The sequence below is a fragment of the Zeugodacus cucurbitae genome, chromosome 3 (assembly GCF_028554725.1).
Source record: "Zeugodacus cucurbitae isolate PBARC_wt_2022May chromosome 3, idZeuCucr1.2, whole genome shotgun sequence".
Lineage (NCBI taxonomy): Eukaryota > Metazoa > Arthropoda > Insecta > Diptera > Tephritidae > Zeugodacus > Zeugodacus cucurbitae.
Window position 1 is genome coordinate 40595086 of NC_071668.1, and position 17237 is coordinate 40612322.

General features: G+C 38.5%; 1 protein-coding gene across 1 annotated transcript in view; it reads right to left on the reverse strand.

The window, feature by feature from the left end:
• LOC128920062 (short stature homeobox protein 2) overlaps nucleotides 1-9346 on the reverse strand; it is a 216758-nt gene extending 207412 nt beyond the window's left edge. Inside the window, exon 1 of the mRNA XM_054226315.1 lies at nucleotides 8780-9346. The gene's annotated coding sequence lies outside the window, so the exon portion shown is untranslated. The remainder of the gene's footprint in view (nucleotides 1-8779) is intronic.
• Between the last annotated feature and the right edge of the window lie 7891 nt (nucleotides 9347-17237).

Here is a 17237-nt window from a genome sequence, read left to right on the forward strand (position 1 = left end):
GTCGAAAGCAGTCGACAAAGAGATGGTGTGTGTCGATCATATTTTCACGGGTCTTCTCCAAAAATTTGGCGCATGGTAAATATCTGGTCTGTTGTTGATTTTCCAGGTCTAAAGCCACACTGATAAGGTCCAATCAGTTTGTTGACGGTGGGCTTTAGTCTTTCACACAATACGCTCGACAGAACCTTATACGCGATGTTGAGGAGGCTTATCCCACGGTAATTGGCGCAAATTGTGGGGTCTCCCTTTTTGTGGATTAGATACTATATATATATATATATATATATATATATTTACAGACAGCCAACTGTAGAAGCTGCCAGGAAATAGAAGAAGAAGTGACAGTTGTGCATCTTCTATGTGAATGCAAAGCATTGTAAAGGAAAAGACTCACACCATCGGACATGGTTTTCTAGACAACATCTCGGAAGTTTCGCACGTTAAACTTGTTGAGCTGCTCAACTTTATAAAAGCCATAGAGTGGTTCAAAGAGGACTTTGTAGAGTAAACGGCTTTAGTCCCGGTGGATTCGCAATGGGCCTCGTAAAGGCCTAGGTGCGTTATTTGACAACCACATTACCGATCTACCTACCTAACATACGTTGTTTCAATTTGGGTCGCGATCTGTTGAAACGTATCTACTATGAAAAGTGAGGTCTTACTGTATTAATGTATTAATCACAAAAAAATCAAAGCAAAATTATCAAAGTAATATATTCACAATTTACATAAAATCGTGATCAATGGTTATGACACTCTATGTACGATATCTGAAATAAAGAAAATGTTTAATACTATATTTTGGAAACGAAAATGATTGAAATCGGTCCACGAATTACCCTAACCCCATATATGTACTTTATATAATGATTTTCTTTATTCATGTGAGCTTTTTGTCGAATATATTTGTCAAATTGAGAGTTAATTTAACGAAAGTATGTAGCAACATGGAGGATGGGGTCATGTGTAGAAGTTCACGTAAGTGAGGAAAGTTTCTGACTGTCATTCTCTTGGGAGCGGCCAGGAACGATTCTTTTGCATGTGGCTCAAGCAGCTCACCATTTCCGGTCTTAGGCCTCTGGGTAGCCAACAGACATCCGTTTGGAGGCGAGCTAAAGTGAGAAGGCGAACCCCGCCTATGAGGTTGTGCTTAGGGTTTGGGGCCCACCACATACAAAAAAAAACCAATGAAAAGGAAGCAACAGCCTCGGATAAGAGACCCCAATTATGTGAAGAAGGTGTCTTTGGCACAACAGTCGGAAAATTCAGCCTCCATGACGAAACATCGCAAAACGGCTGATCGACTTCGCAGGGGCCCTAAATATGATCATCTGTAATACTAGATTCCAGCATAAGAAAATACCTTAAGCTACTTGGCTGTCCCCCGATCGAATCACTCGCAAACAGATCGATCATGTTGTGATAAATGGACGACATGTCTCTAGTGTTTTTGATGTGCGTACGCTCCGTGGTCCCAACGTCGACGCGCGCACGGTAACAATCATAAGGAGAAGCTGCAATCACAACCGACAGCCGAACGATTTTCTACACGACTTGCACTCCTGCTCTCTGAGAGCACTCATAAGCAACTCGGTGTAAGGGAACTGTGGTACGGCATATCAAGCTCCTTGCATACAGCTGCAACCGAAACCATTGACTTTTGTCTCGCGGTGGAGAGAAAACAGATTGCCTACCTCGCATTGTTGTGATCGACCGCAACACGAGCGGGATGCGAAAGATACCAAGAGCTGAAGAGGGAAGCGAGACGCATGTGTAGACAAAGGAAAAAAAGATGCCGAAATGCGTGAGTATGAAAAGCTTGACAGGATGGCCGACAGGGGTAATGCTCGAAAATTCTACGAAAAATCCGGAGACTAACTGAAGGTTTCAAGACCGGAGCACACTCCTGTAGGACCCCCAGAGGTATGCTAGTCGTTTATGCTCAGAGTACACTGAGTTTGCGGAGGGAACACTTCTCCGACCTGCTGAATGGCAGTGCACGTACAACAACAGGAGATGGCGAACCCGATTCTCCAATCCATAACGATGGAACAGGTGTTCCATTACCCGACAATGAAAAAATTCGAGTAGCAATTAACCGCTTGAAGAACAACAATGCGGCCGATGGATTGCCGGCCGAGCTATTCAAATACGGCGGCGAAGAACTGATGCATCAGCTTCTTTGCGGAATATGGTCGGAAGGAAGCATGCCTGACGATTGGATTCTAAGTGTGCTCTGCCCAATCCATCCATGATCCCACAATCTGCGCCAATTACCGTGGGATAAGCCTCCTAAATATCGCAAACAAGGTTCTATCGAGCGTACTGTGTGAAAGACTAAAGCACACCTTCAACAAACTGACTGGACTTTATCAGTGTGGCTTTAGACCTGGAAATTCAACAATTGACCAGATATTCACCATGCGCCAAATCTAGGAGAAGACCCGTGAAAAGAGGATCGACACATATCATTTCTTTGTCGATTTTAAAGATGCCTTCGACAGCACGTAAAGGAGCTGCCTTTATGCCGCGATGTCTGAATTTGGTATCCTCGCAAAAGTAATACGGCTGTGTAAGCAAACGTTGAGCAACACCAGAAGCTCCGTCAGGATCGAGAAGGACCTCTTCGAGTCATTCGATAGCAAACGAGGTTTCAGACAAGGTAACTTTTCTAACCTGATGGTGGAAAAAATAGTACGAAGCGCAGAGCTAAACAAAGAAGGTGAAGTCTTCTATAAGAGTGTGTGCTGGCGTACGCCGATGATATTGACATCATCGGAAGCAACAACCGCGCCGTGATTTTCACCTGGATAAGGAAGCGAAGCGAATGGGTCTGGTGGTGAACGAGGACAAGACGAAATATCTCCTGTCATCAAACAAACAATCAGCGCATTCGCGTCTTGCCTCCCACGTCACTGTTGACAGTCTTTGAACTTGTAGATTATTTTGTTCATCTGGGAACCATCATTAACAGCAATAATGTTACTTTGGACTGAGTAGGCAATTGAAAAGTCTAGTCCTCTCTCGACGAACAAAAACTGAACTCTACAAGTCCCTCATCATTTTCCTCATACTTTATGGTGCTGAAGCGTGAACTATGTCAACATCCGAGGAGGCGACACTAGGGGTTTTCGAAAGAAAGGTTTGCGGAAGATTTATGGTCTCTTAAACATTGGCAACGGCGAATACCGCAGACGAAGCCACGATGAGCGATGTTTGATATAGTTCAGCGAATAAATAGACAGCGGCAACGCTGGCTAGGTGATGTTGTTCGAATGGACGAAAATGGTCCAGCTCTGAAAGTGTACGATGCAGTACCCGCTGGTGGAAGCCGAAGAAAAGGGAGACCTCCACTCCGATGGAAGGACCAATTGGAGAAAGACCTGGCTTCACTTGGTGTTACCAATGGCCAAAAGGAGAGATGCGTGGCGCGGTGTTAAACGAGTAAAAGCCTCGTAAACCTCCTAAACCGTATAAGTTTTCCATTGCGTAAATGACTTGTCAAAATTTGTATGAAAATTCAATTCGCACATCGGATAAGTTTACGTAGCAATTTCGTTATGCAAGAAATGTGCGGAAACTTACGAGAGGATATGCGCTTGTCTAGTACTATAATAAGTTGCACTTGAACGGGAAATTGCTTGCACGAACGCGGCCAATGAACACTTCATCATATTTTATTAGCTTAACGATAACATCAAACGTTGTTTGTTGTTTCCATCCAAATGTGGCAAAACGTTTCTTAAAAATTCAAGCGATTTTGGAACAGAATGATGAGAAAGTGGGCAACCATATTTAGAAGCTGAAATTGCAAGGGACAATTCTTCGTTAATTTCTGGTACTTTTTTAAAATGGTTATCACATATTATGATTTCAGTATTTAATACTCAAAATAAACGCAATTAGATTACCATATTTGTTGCAAATAGCTCAAATATTTGTAGGATGGGATCATGTGTAGAAGTTTGAGGATGGGATCATGTGTAGAAGTTCAAGCAAGTGAGGAAAGTTTTTGATTGTCATTCACTTGGGAGTGGCCAGAAACGATTCTTCTCCACATGGTTCAAGCTGCTCACGACTTCCGGTTTTAGACCAAGTATCCTCTGGGTAGCCAACAGACATCCGTTTGAAGGCGAGCTAAAGTGAGAAGGCGAAGCCCGCTTATGCGGTTGTGCGTAGGGCTTGGGACCCACCACATAAAAACACCCCCCAATGAAAAATCCGAAATCGAAAATCGAAAGCCTCGGATGAGACACCCCCCTTTTGATGACGACCCCTGCAAACGTTTTAAGGATAATGATATAAGGGCATGCACCTGGAATGTCCGGACCCTTAATTGGGAAGGTGGCTCTGCCCAGCTGGTTGATGTCCTCATACGACTCAAGGCTGACATCACCGCCATCCAAGAAGTGCGATGGACGGGACAAGGACGGAAGAAGGTGGGCCCTTGTGACATCTACTACAGCGGCCATATAAAGGAGCGCAAATTTGGTGTTGGATTTGTGGTGGGAGAGAGACTCCGTCACAGAGTCCTGGCATTCACCCCGGTGGATGAACGTCTTGCCACAATCCGCATCAAAGCGAGGTTCTTCAACATATCGCTGATTTGCGCCCACGCCCCAACGGAAGAGAAGGACGATGTGACCAAGGATGCTTTCTATGAGCGCCTAGAACGCACCTATGAGCGCTGTCCCCGCCACGATGTAAAAGACGTGCTTGGCGATTTTAACGCCAGGGTGGGTAAAGAAGGTGTCTTTGGCACAACAGTCGGAAAATTCAGACTCCATGACGAAACATCACCAAACGGTTTGAGGCTAATCGACTTCGTCGGGGCCCGAAATATGGTCGTCTGTAGTACTAGATTCCAGCATAAGAAAATACATCAAGCTACTTGGCTGTCTCCTGATCGAAACACGCGTAACCAAATCGATCACGTTGTGATAGACGGAAGACATGTCTCCTGTGTTTTAGACGTGCGTACGCTCCGAGGACCAAATATAGACTCGGACCATTATCTGGTCGCAGCGAAGATACGCACCCGCCTCTGTGCAGCAAAGAATGCCCGTCAAAAAACACAAGGAAGGTTCGACGTCGAAAAGCTGCAATCGCAACGGACAGCCACGAAATACTCTACTCGACTTTCACTCCTGCTCTCTGAGAGCACTCATAAGCATTTCGGTATAAGGGAACTGTGGAACGGCATCTCAAATTCACTGCGTACCGCTGCAGCCGAAACAATTGGTTTTCGGCAACCGAGGAAGGGGAAGGCCTCCACTCCGCTCCAGCTCCAGCTCCTTTACGTGCTGTCGAAGGCATCTTTAAAATCGACAAAGAAGTGGTATGTGTCGATTCTCTTTTCACGGGTCGTCTCCTAGATTTGGCGTATGGTGAATATCTGGCCTGTTGTTGATTTTCCAGGTCTAAAGCCACACTGATAAGGTCCAATCAGTTTGCTGACGGAGGGCTTTAGTCTTTCACACAATACGCTCGACAGAACCTTATACGCGATGTTGGCTTATCCCACGGTAATTGGCGCAAATGGTGGGGTCTTCCGTTTTGTGTATTGGACAGAGTACACTGAGATTCCAATCGTCAGGCATGCTTTCTTCCGACCATATTCTGCAAAGAAGCTGATGCAAGCACCTTATCAGCTCTTCGCCGCCGTATTTGAATAGCTCGGCCGGTAATCCATCGTTCCCCGCCGCCTTTTTGTTCTTCAAGCGGGTAATTGCTATTAGAATTTCTTCACGGTCGGGCAATGGAACATCTACTCCATCGTCGTCGATTGGGGAATCGGGTTCGCCATCTCCTGTTGTTGTTCTTTCACTGCCATTCAGCAGGCTGGAGAAGTGTTCCCTCCACAAACACAGTATACTCTGGTCATCAACAACTAGATCACCTCGGGGGGTCCTACAGGAGTGTGCTCCGGTCTTGAAACCTTCAGTTAGTCGCCGGATCTTTTCGTAAAATTTTCGAGCATTACCCCTGTCGGCCAGCTTGTCAAGCTCTTCATACTCACGCATTTCGGCATCTTTCTTTTTTGTCTGCAAATGCGTCTCGCTTCCCTCTTCAGCTCTCGGTATCTTTCCCAATCCCGCTCGTTTTGCGGTCGGCGGACCATATTTCGGGCCCCGACGAAGTCGATCAGCCTCAAACCGTTTGGTGATGTTTCGTCATGGAGTCTGAATTTTCCGACTGTTGTGCCAAAGACACCTTCTTTACCCACCCTAGCGTTGAAATCGCCAGGCACGATTTTGACATCGTGGCGGGGGCAGCGCTCATAGGTACGTTCTAGGCGCTCATAGAAGGTATCTTTGGTCACATCGTCCTTCTCTTCCGTTGGGGCGTGGGCGCAAATCAGCGATATTTTGAATAGCCTCGCTTTTATGCGGATTGTGGCTGGACGTCCATCCACCGGAGTGAATGCCAGGACTCGACGACGGAGTCTCTCTCCCAACACGAATCCCACACCGAATTTGCGCTCCTTTATATGGCCGCTGTAGTAGATGTCACAAGGACCCACCTTCTTCCGTTCTTGTCCCGTCCATCGCATTTCTTGGATTGAGGTGATGTCAGCCTTTACTCTTACGAGGATATCAACCAGCTGGGCAGAGACACCTTTCCAATTAAGGGTCCGGAAATTCCAGCTGCATGCCCTTAATTTGTAGTCCTTTAAACGTTTGCAGTGGTCGTCATCAAAATTGGGGTCTCTCATCCGAGGCTGTTTTTTCCTTTTCATTGGGGGGTGCTTTTATGTGGTGGGTCCCAAACCCTACGCACAACCGCATAAGCGGGTTTCGCCTTCTCACTTTAGCTCGCCTCCAAACGAATGTCTGTTGGCTACCCAGAGGATACTTGGTCTAAGACCGGAAGTCGTGAGCTGCTTGAGCCACATGTAAGAGAATCGTTCCTGGCCACTCCCAAGTGAATGACAGTCAGAAACTTTCCTCACTTACGTGAACTTCTAACTATGACTCCTAAAAATGCTCACCCAAAAAAGTGCGCAACGCGCCATGAGTTCAAGTTTTCACTTCTGCCTGCACTCCCGCAGTGCAACCCCACTCGGTTTTAAGTGCGTGTGGCCAAACGCAAACCTATAAAGCTATATAAAACTATCTGCAGTCGTTTCTCTTACGGGGTACGTAAATTACATACCATAAAAATTGATACAATCGGATAATAACCACGCCTACAAAGGTTATGTTGAAAATTACTAAAGGTGCGTTAACTCACTATCGAAAAACACCAGAAACACTACTTTTTACGGAAGAAATGGCAGAAAGGAGCTGTACTCAGATTTTTTAAAAAGTGGAAAATGGGCGTGGCTTTCCTGATTACACGGATGGAAAAAATAATTCGATTTTGAATTCCATTTGATTCCTTCACTTTATAATAAATGAAGTTAGCGGAATACAACTCTACACAAATACTCTATATCATCCGTGGCTTCACTTGTGCAAAAATTGTCGAAATCGTACTATGTATATCTTTTCAATGTCCCGAATCGAACATGAAAAACTCAGTGCCTACGGTTATTTTATTAATGTAATTCAGAGGCAATTATTTTTCTTCTAATAGTGTGTCTCTGTTCCAAAGATTATTCAAATCAGGTCATAATTTCTACTAGCTCCCATATTCCTAATTATAGGTTCTCCAAAAATGATGTGGCCTTTATTCTGCATATATCGGTTAATATGTGAGATATCTTAGCAAAATTAAGTGAGCTTATAGTCTTGGATATAGTGTACCTTGGTGGTGAAATGAAATCTGTTCAGGAATTACCTCAGCCCTCATATATTTACTATATATGATGATTTTCGTTATTATATTGGACTTTATGCCGAATATATGGGTCAAATTGTGTGTTTTCTCAATAAAATTATATCAATAAATTGCGCGAGTATACAATGTTCGGTTGCACCCGAACTTAGCCTTTCCTTACTTGTTAATAAAAAGTTTTGGCTTCGCTGCTGAAGGAGTATGAGATCTTCGGTTACACCCATTATTAAGTAATATGTAATAGTAAAACTAAGTTTTGTGAATAACCCAAGGAAGAAGCAATCCTTCAAATTAAACAAGATCCACAAAAAATCCACCATATTAAAACAAACATTGCTTTACTAGACCCATATAACCACGATTTAACTTGGGAACAAATATGAATTTGTGAATTTGATAAACATGAATCTCTATATCTCTCTTCAATGGTGTTATGTGTTGTAATAAACAGTTAAAAAAGGAAAACAATTATACACTGTGGAGCAATTATTCATACATATATGTAATTAAATATTAATTTTTCGTTTACGCTTACGATACTATATACAATTCATATAATATTTGAAATTATAAACTGTGAGTAGTTTTCTGTGCATTTTTAAACCACCGTTCTACAAAATTCTGATTGGTGATTTATTTATTTTTATTTTTATAATTACATTTTTATTAAAAAAAGGTATAAAACTGACGCCACAAAATATATTATGTCTTTACAAAATAAGTATTGCCAATCTTAAGCTAGCACATTTCATATCCTTTCCTTGTCCATGGAGTTTCTTATTATATATGCATATTAAGAAATTAGTATATTTTGCACTATACAAATTAGAGATTTTTAAATTTTCAATGCACGCCTTAAACAACACAACGAATACATCTTGGTAAAATTTCCGACCTGTATAATTTTTACTTATAATTTCGAGCGAGCTTTAAACTTTCTAAAAATATGCTGAGAAACCAACCAATTGCAGTAACCCAAAAAAAAGAAAAATTAACTCACCAATGTAGGTTTCAGTTTCTACACCATTGAATATAATTTGAATATCACTTATTTTTGTTGCTGATAACTTAAAAAATTAAAAGGAAAAAGTTGTTTTTTATTTCTAAAACACACTGAATATATCTGTTCAATTCTACATCCCATATTAACAAACGCTACTTAATTTTGATTCTCACAACAAAACTTACAATAAACTCTTTATTGAAGCATCGCTCCTCGCTATCATCAAATAAATTTTGCTGCAGTTGCGCAGTTAATAAAAAAGTCAAATACTCCGTTAAGAGGGAAATATTAAGCATGTTCGACGAAATATTTATATTTGTACGGGCACATGTAGAACAGAAGTACATAAAGTTCATTCCCTGTAAATCATAACAAATTAAGTGCATATATATGTATGTATATATAATTAGGCAAGACATAAATACATATGCATATTTCATATAACTTATGAATACCCATAATTGCCTTTTAAATAAAATGTCAACATAGTCAAAATCGATAATATAAAAACTATTACCAAAATCCAAACAAGAAAGTGTTAAGTTCGAGTGCAACGGAACGATAACGCACAGGTTGACGCATACATTCGACATAAAGTTACATTATATCATTTTGCTATGATATCTCACATATTAACCGATATACAGTGTCAGACAAAACTCATTGGACTAACTCGAGTCTCAGACATATTTTGTCATAACTTTTTACATGGATGCATTAGAAGAATAATTTTTTTTTTTTTCGTGTCTCAGACATATTCCGTCATAACTTTTTGCATGGATGCATTAGAAGAATAATTTTTTTGCAAAAGAAAGATCACTTATTCTATATTAAGAAACACTTCAAGTTCCGTGGAGCAATGGAAGTCAGTATTGTTTTCAGATGAGTCCAAATTTAATTTGCAGAACTCAGATGGAATGACACGTGTACGAAGATCAACAGAAAAGCGTTTAGACCGTCGATACTTGCAGGGTACCGTAAAGCATGGTGGGGGTAACATAATGGTGTGCGGATGCTTCTCTGGCAGGGAGTAGGACCATTTTCAAAATAGAAGGGAACATGGATAGGTTCCAATATAAAAATATACTGCAAACCCAAATGTTACCCCACGCTATCAAAAAAATGTCGCCTGATTGGTAGTTCCAACATGATAATGACCCCAAACACACGTCAAAAGTTGTGAAGGATTGGCTTTTGGAAGAAAAAGTTTGTTTTATGAGATGGCCCGCCCAGTCTCCTGATATAAACCCGATTGAAAACTTATTGGAAATTGTCATCAGGCAGATTAATAGGGAACAGGTTCACGGTAATAAAAACAAGCTATTTGATGCCTTGAAACAAGCCTGGAATGGAATAAATGATTCACATATTATTAATTTAATTTCATCTATGCCTAAAAGATGTGCTGCAATCATTAAAAATAATGGCTACCCAATAAAATATTAATTTAAAACAATTTATTTTCATATTCAGCTAAAGTCCAATGAGTTATGCCGCGCATGTTTTTTACTTTTTTCCCTTCTGTTATAAGTTATAAATTGTACATAAAAGTTGAAAAATAAAATTGAATTGTTTCTTAATATAGAATATGCGATCTTTCTTTTGCAAAAAAATTATTCTTCTAATGCATCCATGCAAAAAGTTATGACGGAATATGTCTGAGACACGAGTTAGTCCAATGAGTTTTGTCCGACACTGTATTTGTCCCACCATAGGTTCGAAAACCCTATAATTAAATATGGGCTAGATACGATTTTAACCATTATAATAATAATAGTTACATATAATAAACGGATTCCTAATGAATTACAATAAATTATCTGTGAGATTTACCGATATTTTCGGGAAAAATTTATCCTTAAGAAATGAGTTCTTCATTTTTGATATCTGTGGCCTTGAATTGTTATAGTCCAATTTCGACAATTTTTAAACGAGTGACGCCAAACCTCAAATGCACTGTTCGTGTAAAGCTTTGTTTACATATGAACATATTGTCAATTGAAGGAATCAGATGAAATTCAAATTGTATTAATTGGGTAGTAGGCGTGGTTGTGAACCGATTTCGCAATTCTACATCGAAATCAGGGTGTTAAGGAAATATGATGTACCCAATTTCAATGAAATCGGTCGATGAGTTCCTGAGAAATGGTTTTTGACTCAAAAGGGGGCGACGCCTCGCCCATTTCTTTAATTTTATTTTTAGTCTGAGTTTTCACAATTTCTTCTATAAAATTTAGTGTTTCCTTCGTTATTCGTTAAAAGTCAACACACTTTTAGTAGTTTTCTGCCTAACCTTCTGATAGGGCGTAGATGTGGTTATTTTCCGATATCAACCATTTTGATATGAAATACTAAAGGGAAATGTGTCCAGTAAGTTTGCGAGATATACACAAAAAGCATATTGGGAGGCGGGAACATACCCCATTTTTCCAAAAAGTTCATCCACAAATGCCCATATCTAGTATGATCCTCTGTATGTAATCTTTCATTGCTTTATTTACGTTTTAGCACTTGCATTTTCGGCAATACCAAGTTATCGCATAAATTATTTTATTGTTTATTTTGTTACAAAGGTCTCATATGATATAATCAACACAAGTTTTATCTCATTAAAAGACAACAAATATAAGCAATAATGAAAACAAACAAAAGCGATCATGCAAGCGATCTCCAACATAACCCAGGATACGATCGATTATTCAGCAATGATACGTTAACTACCCCCGTGTTCAGATCGAACGCCTTCGGATTGAAATAAAATTGGTTTTTATACTCTCGCAACATGTTGCACATAGTTTTGTTCACATAACGGTTGTTTGTGTCACCAAGAAATAAAAGAGTTAGATATGGGGTTATATATATATAAATGATCAGGATGACGAGTGGATTTGAAATCCGGATGTCTGTCCGTCCGTCTGTCCGTCTGTCTGTCTGTCCGTATGTCCGTGCAAGCGATAACTTGACTAAAAATAAATATATCGTAATGAAACTTGGAAAACATATTCCTTGGCACCCTGAGGAGGTTGCTTTCGAAAATGGGCAAAATCGGTCCACTGCCACGCCCACAAAATGGCGGAAACTGAAAACCTATACAGTGTCATAACTAAGCCATAAATAAAGTTATTAAAATTAAATTTGGAACACAGGATCGCATTAATGAGGAGCACATTTGGATGTAATTTTTTTGAAGAAGTGGGCGTGGCCCCGCCCTCAAACAGGTTTTTTGTACATATCTTGCAAACCAATAGAGCTATATAAACCAAACTTTCTGCAGTCGTTTTTTTGGCCACTTCCTAATACAGTCCATAAATTAAAGTAATCGGATAATAACCACGCCCACCTCCCATACAAAGGATAAGTTGAAAATTACTAAAAGTGGGTTAACTCGCTAAGGAAAAACGTGAGGAACATTAAATTTCACATAAGCAATGGCAGATAGAAGCTGCACTCATGTTTTTTTACAAAATGGAAAATGGGCGTTGCATCGCCCACTTATGGGTAAAAAAACATATCTTAGGAACTACTCGACCGATTTCAATGAAACTTGGTTTGTAATAGTTTCCTTACATCCCAATGATATGTTGTGAAAATAGGACAAATCGTTTCACAACCACGTCTACTTCCTATATAGCAGAACTTTGAAGACGATCTGAATCGTTTACTTTACAATATATAAAGTAAGCACTAGTGAAGATATCGGTGCAGAACTTTGCACATATACTATGTTTATAATGTCGCAGCCCCATTCTAACAATCGCCGAAATCTGACCATAGGTTTTCAAGGCCCCATATATGGAACATGAGGGCCTCGGTGCTTCTAACCTAATATTAAGGCTTTCAATGGACTTTATACAATATGTATGACGAATATGTGGGTCGAATTGTGTATTATATACTGGGCCAACCAAAATATGCACGAAAAATGCAGTTTTAAGCGCTTAGATATGCAATAAAAAAGGCTGAAATATGCTCGCAAATATGCACATTAAAAAAATATTCAACTAATAAAAAATTTTGTTTTATTTGTTTTAAATTTCATTGTTGTTAAAAAGAGAAAAATTACAATGCACAATTAAATATTGCTTCAAATTTTCAAATAAAAGCGATCGTCGTTTTTCATTTAACAATGTGGTGTAAACGGGAAAAGATCTTTCAACGTCCACTGAAGTCACTGGACAGTATTTAAAATTAGCAACTTCCAACGGTGTTAAAGAATCGATGAAGTTATCATTTTCCTTCGAGTTATTGAAAATAATTCTTTTAATTTTGCATAAAGACGTGTAGACGTCTGAGTCGTCATTGCTGATTCTACGTCGTATAAATGATCGCAATAATATTCAGCCATGTACCCCACCTAGTTATACAAGGTTGTGGGGGTAGTCACTGAAAAGTCTGCCCTGAATTGACGGCGTCGAGTCGGTGCCTTTAAACAAAAAATATTATTGGTAAATATTTAATTAATTAGTTCAAATTGAGGTGATACCTTGCAAAAGATTGATTTCACATTCGAAATAAGTGCATTGACATCTGTAAATTCGAGTCGTACGAACTCCGATATTCTATGCACGCCATGGGCGAAGCATGTGCAATGCAACATCTTTGGGTACCACGTCTTCATAGCCTTCATAGTTGCCAACATGTACGCCGCCACATCCGTAACCGCAAATAATACTCTGTTGTACTGAATACCTTTAAAAAAGTAAAATTAGCATATTAGAGGAATATATAAAAAAATATCTACCGTCCGGCCTCAAAATATGCAGCGAATCATTCAGGAATGTTGCCATCGTATTGGCATTAGGTGCAAATTTGTAGCACTCGGCACTGTCTTGTTAGTATATTTTTCAAGGAACTCTATAACAGCTGGATGACGTGCTTTTTCCAATGGTATATTTGCGCTCAAAAACATTTTGCAAAAGTCCATGCTGAACGTATTGTATTTATTCTCAACACTTTATTTCAGCAGCAATTGACTGACAGTTATAGAGCAATTACAATAAATGCAAAACAAAACAGACTTATCTGTTCGCAGTATGCCTTTGTACTGACTCGCCATACGCGAGCAGAATTCTGTTTTCGTTTCCTTTTCTTTAGGTATTTGAAATAATAGTACACCACTCAAAACTGGTTTCACACCAAGAATGATAGAAGACAAGATTACGACAGGCGTTTACAGTTAGCTTTTTTGGGTTTTGAGTTCCTGTTGAGTGACAACTTTCACGACCCCGAACACGCGAGCAAAACAAAATTGCACGGTGGAACAAAACAATAAAACCAAAGCAAAGAGCTGAAGTCAAGGCTAGTGCTTAATTATTATTTAAAATTCTAAGTGAAAAATGTATTAACTTGAAAAAGAAGTCAGCAATGGCGGAATTAAACAACAATAGTACAAAAAAGTCGTCTTTAAAGAATTTTTTTCACTTTTCCAACCAACAAAAAAGTTGGCAAAATGGCGAACTTTTTGTAACAAAACATATAATTTTAATTATAAATATGCATTATTATATTGGATCATTTTACAAATGAAGATTTTAAGAATTACGTTCATTGTGATATTTTATCTGCACATTATTCAATTTGGTTCACTATGTTTCACATTTCCGTTTTTCATTTGACAATTCTTCTGTTGCCTATTCCCATTCGTGGGTCGTGAACGCTTCAGCCTGTCGTAATACTGTCTTCTATCATTCTTGGTTTCACACGCTCATAACAAGAAAAGATAACAAGTAAGATAACAGTGAAAGGCTAAGTTCGGGTGCAACCGAACATTTTATACTCTCGCAATTTATTTAGAGATTTACCTTTTTGGTTTTTGACCCATAAGTGGGCGACGCCACGCCCATTTTCCATTTTGTAAAAAAATCTCAGTGCAGCTTCCTTCTGCCATTTCTTATGTAAAATTTAGTGTTTCTGACGTTTGTCGTTAGTTAACGCACTTTTAGTCATTTTCAACCTAACCTTTGTATGGGAGGTGGGCGTGGTTATTATCCGATTTCTTTCATTTTTGGACTGTATAAGGAAACGGCTAAAAGAAACGACTTCAGAAAGCTTGGTTTATATAGCTTTATTGGTTTGCAAGATATATATAAAAAACATATTTGGGGGCGAGTTCACGCCCACTTTTCCAAAAAAAAATTACATTCAAATGTGCCCCTCCCTAATGCGATCCTATGTTCCAAATTTTTTTTTTCATAACTTTATTTATGGCTTAGTTATAGCTATTTATGTGTTTTTGGTTATCGCCATTTTGTGGGCGTGGCAGTGGTTCGATTCCGCCCATTTTCGAATTTAACCTTCTTATGGTGCCAAGGAATACGTGTTCCAAGTTTCATTAAGATATCTCAATTTTTACTCAAGTTACAGCTTGCACGGACGGACAGACAGACATAACCCTATATCTAACTCGTTTAGTTTTAGGACTTACAAACAACCGTTATGTGGACAAAACTATAATACTCTCTTTAGCAACTTTTGTTGCGAGAGTATAAAAATGTAGTTCGCAGCTGTCAGCGCGGAAAAAATAGTGGTTGAGTTGCCACATTCCGTCAAATAAAGTAAAGGCTTAAACACATTCGAAGCCTCTGCGAGAGAAACATGAATGTGTTGAATCACGTAGAATGTGTTTAAAGTTTAACAATTATGCAAAATAAGCATGATCATCAAAAATAAGCTTGGAAACTCTAAATATGCAAAATAAGCAATTATAAGCACAAGCTTAAAATAGTTGGCCCTGATTATATAATATTAATAAAGTTAAATAAATTGCGAGAGTATAAAATGTTCGTTTACACCCGAACTTAGCCCTTCCTTACTTGTTGTACCTGTTGTCGACGTTGAACGCTTCTGTTGATTGACGAATTTTGGTGAAGTTATAAACATTCATTTTGCGGGATCACTACATTAAATTATATTAAGTACAGAAAATCTTATATAACGATACAATGTTGGGTTATTAAATTAAAAATTTTTACAGCGAGAAAAAAATATGAACTTTCATAACATGAAAAAAAGCGGTTAGATTTTTTGATGTTTTAAATTCAGTTTGTCAGTTTGATTGCTCTTGTGTATCCTTCTGCCGCCTATTAAAACTGCGGTACCAATATCTTTCTCAATAATTTTTTCTACAAAAACTTTATCCGATTTGTTGCCAAGCTTTTTGTTCCCGCACAATTAGTACAAAATCACTACCCAGCAGATTTTAGGATGATCGTTTGAGACCTCCTGGATTAATCCTTTAGGAGATATCCTATACTCCCTATTACTCCTAATACTCGTGTGTAAATATACGTAAAATTGTATACTCGTTTATAACATTGCATGTCATTGGAACGCGAGTACTCTTTTTAACCTCCTAATGGAGATCTCTATGATTACTACTATAGGAGATCTGTATGATTAATCCCAAAGGAGATCTCTATGATTACTGATATAGGAGATCTCTACGATTACTACTATAGGATATCTCTATGATTAATCCCAAAGGAGATCTCTATGATTACTACTATAGGAGATCTCTATGATAAATCCTATATTATTTTCAACCTGCAATTATTTTAACAAAAACAAATTTTTATAATTTTATTTTTTATTAAAGTTTTTTAATTAAATGAATGTACATGTAATCTATTATTTTTTTTATATTATAAGTGTTCCTGTAGAACTGAGCCTTACAATTGAGAAACCCCTTTTTGACCTTTGCCTCAAAATCAGGGTATGAGTAATCATCTTTTAAGGCCTCTAAAAATTAAACTTATTAAAAAAATAGATGACATGAATTGAAATTATGTATTACCGTAAAGAAATTTATTGAAAAGTGCATAATTCTTCAATGCAACTTTTTTTTGGCTCCATCCCAATTCACTTTTAAGAGCAGGGACTCCGCAATCCAAAATTTTTGATAGGGGGTCTCTTTGAAAATTTTTGCTTCAGATACGCCACCTATAATAAACTCAAACTGTTTAGAAACATCTTATCAAATGTATTTTATCATACTCACAATTTCTGCCTCAGGCTTATTCAAAAGCAAGGATTCTGTAGATGCTAAATCATTCATGTTTTTAGTAGGAAATATCATTAATTCAATCTTCATCGGTGGAAATATGTCAATAATCCGCTTCAGGAGTATAGTGTTCTGCGCCAATATTTCCTCTAGCTTCCGTATTCTTTGTTCCATGTTTTTCAATTTCATTAACACTTTCCACATCATTTTCATTTTGTGTATTATTATTTTGTTTTTTTATATAAATTATTTAATTTTTTATTCACTAGGCGTTTTAAATGCCTTTTAGAGTACATTTAATTATCAATTTAAAATATTTAATACTCAATAGATATAAAACACTTACGTCTGCACGCTTTAAAAAACACAGTTGAAATGAACAATTGCTTGAAGACAAAAATTAACAGTTATTATTTCCCGTTAAATTGTAATTTTTAAATCAAAAGAACGATTTTT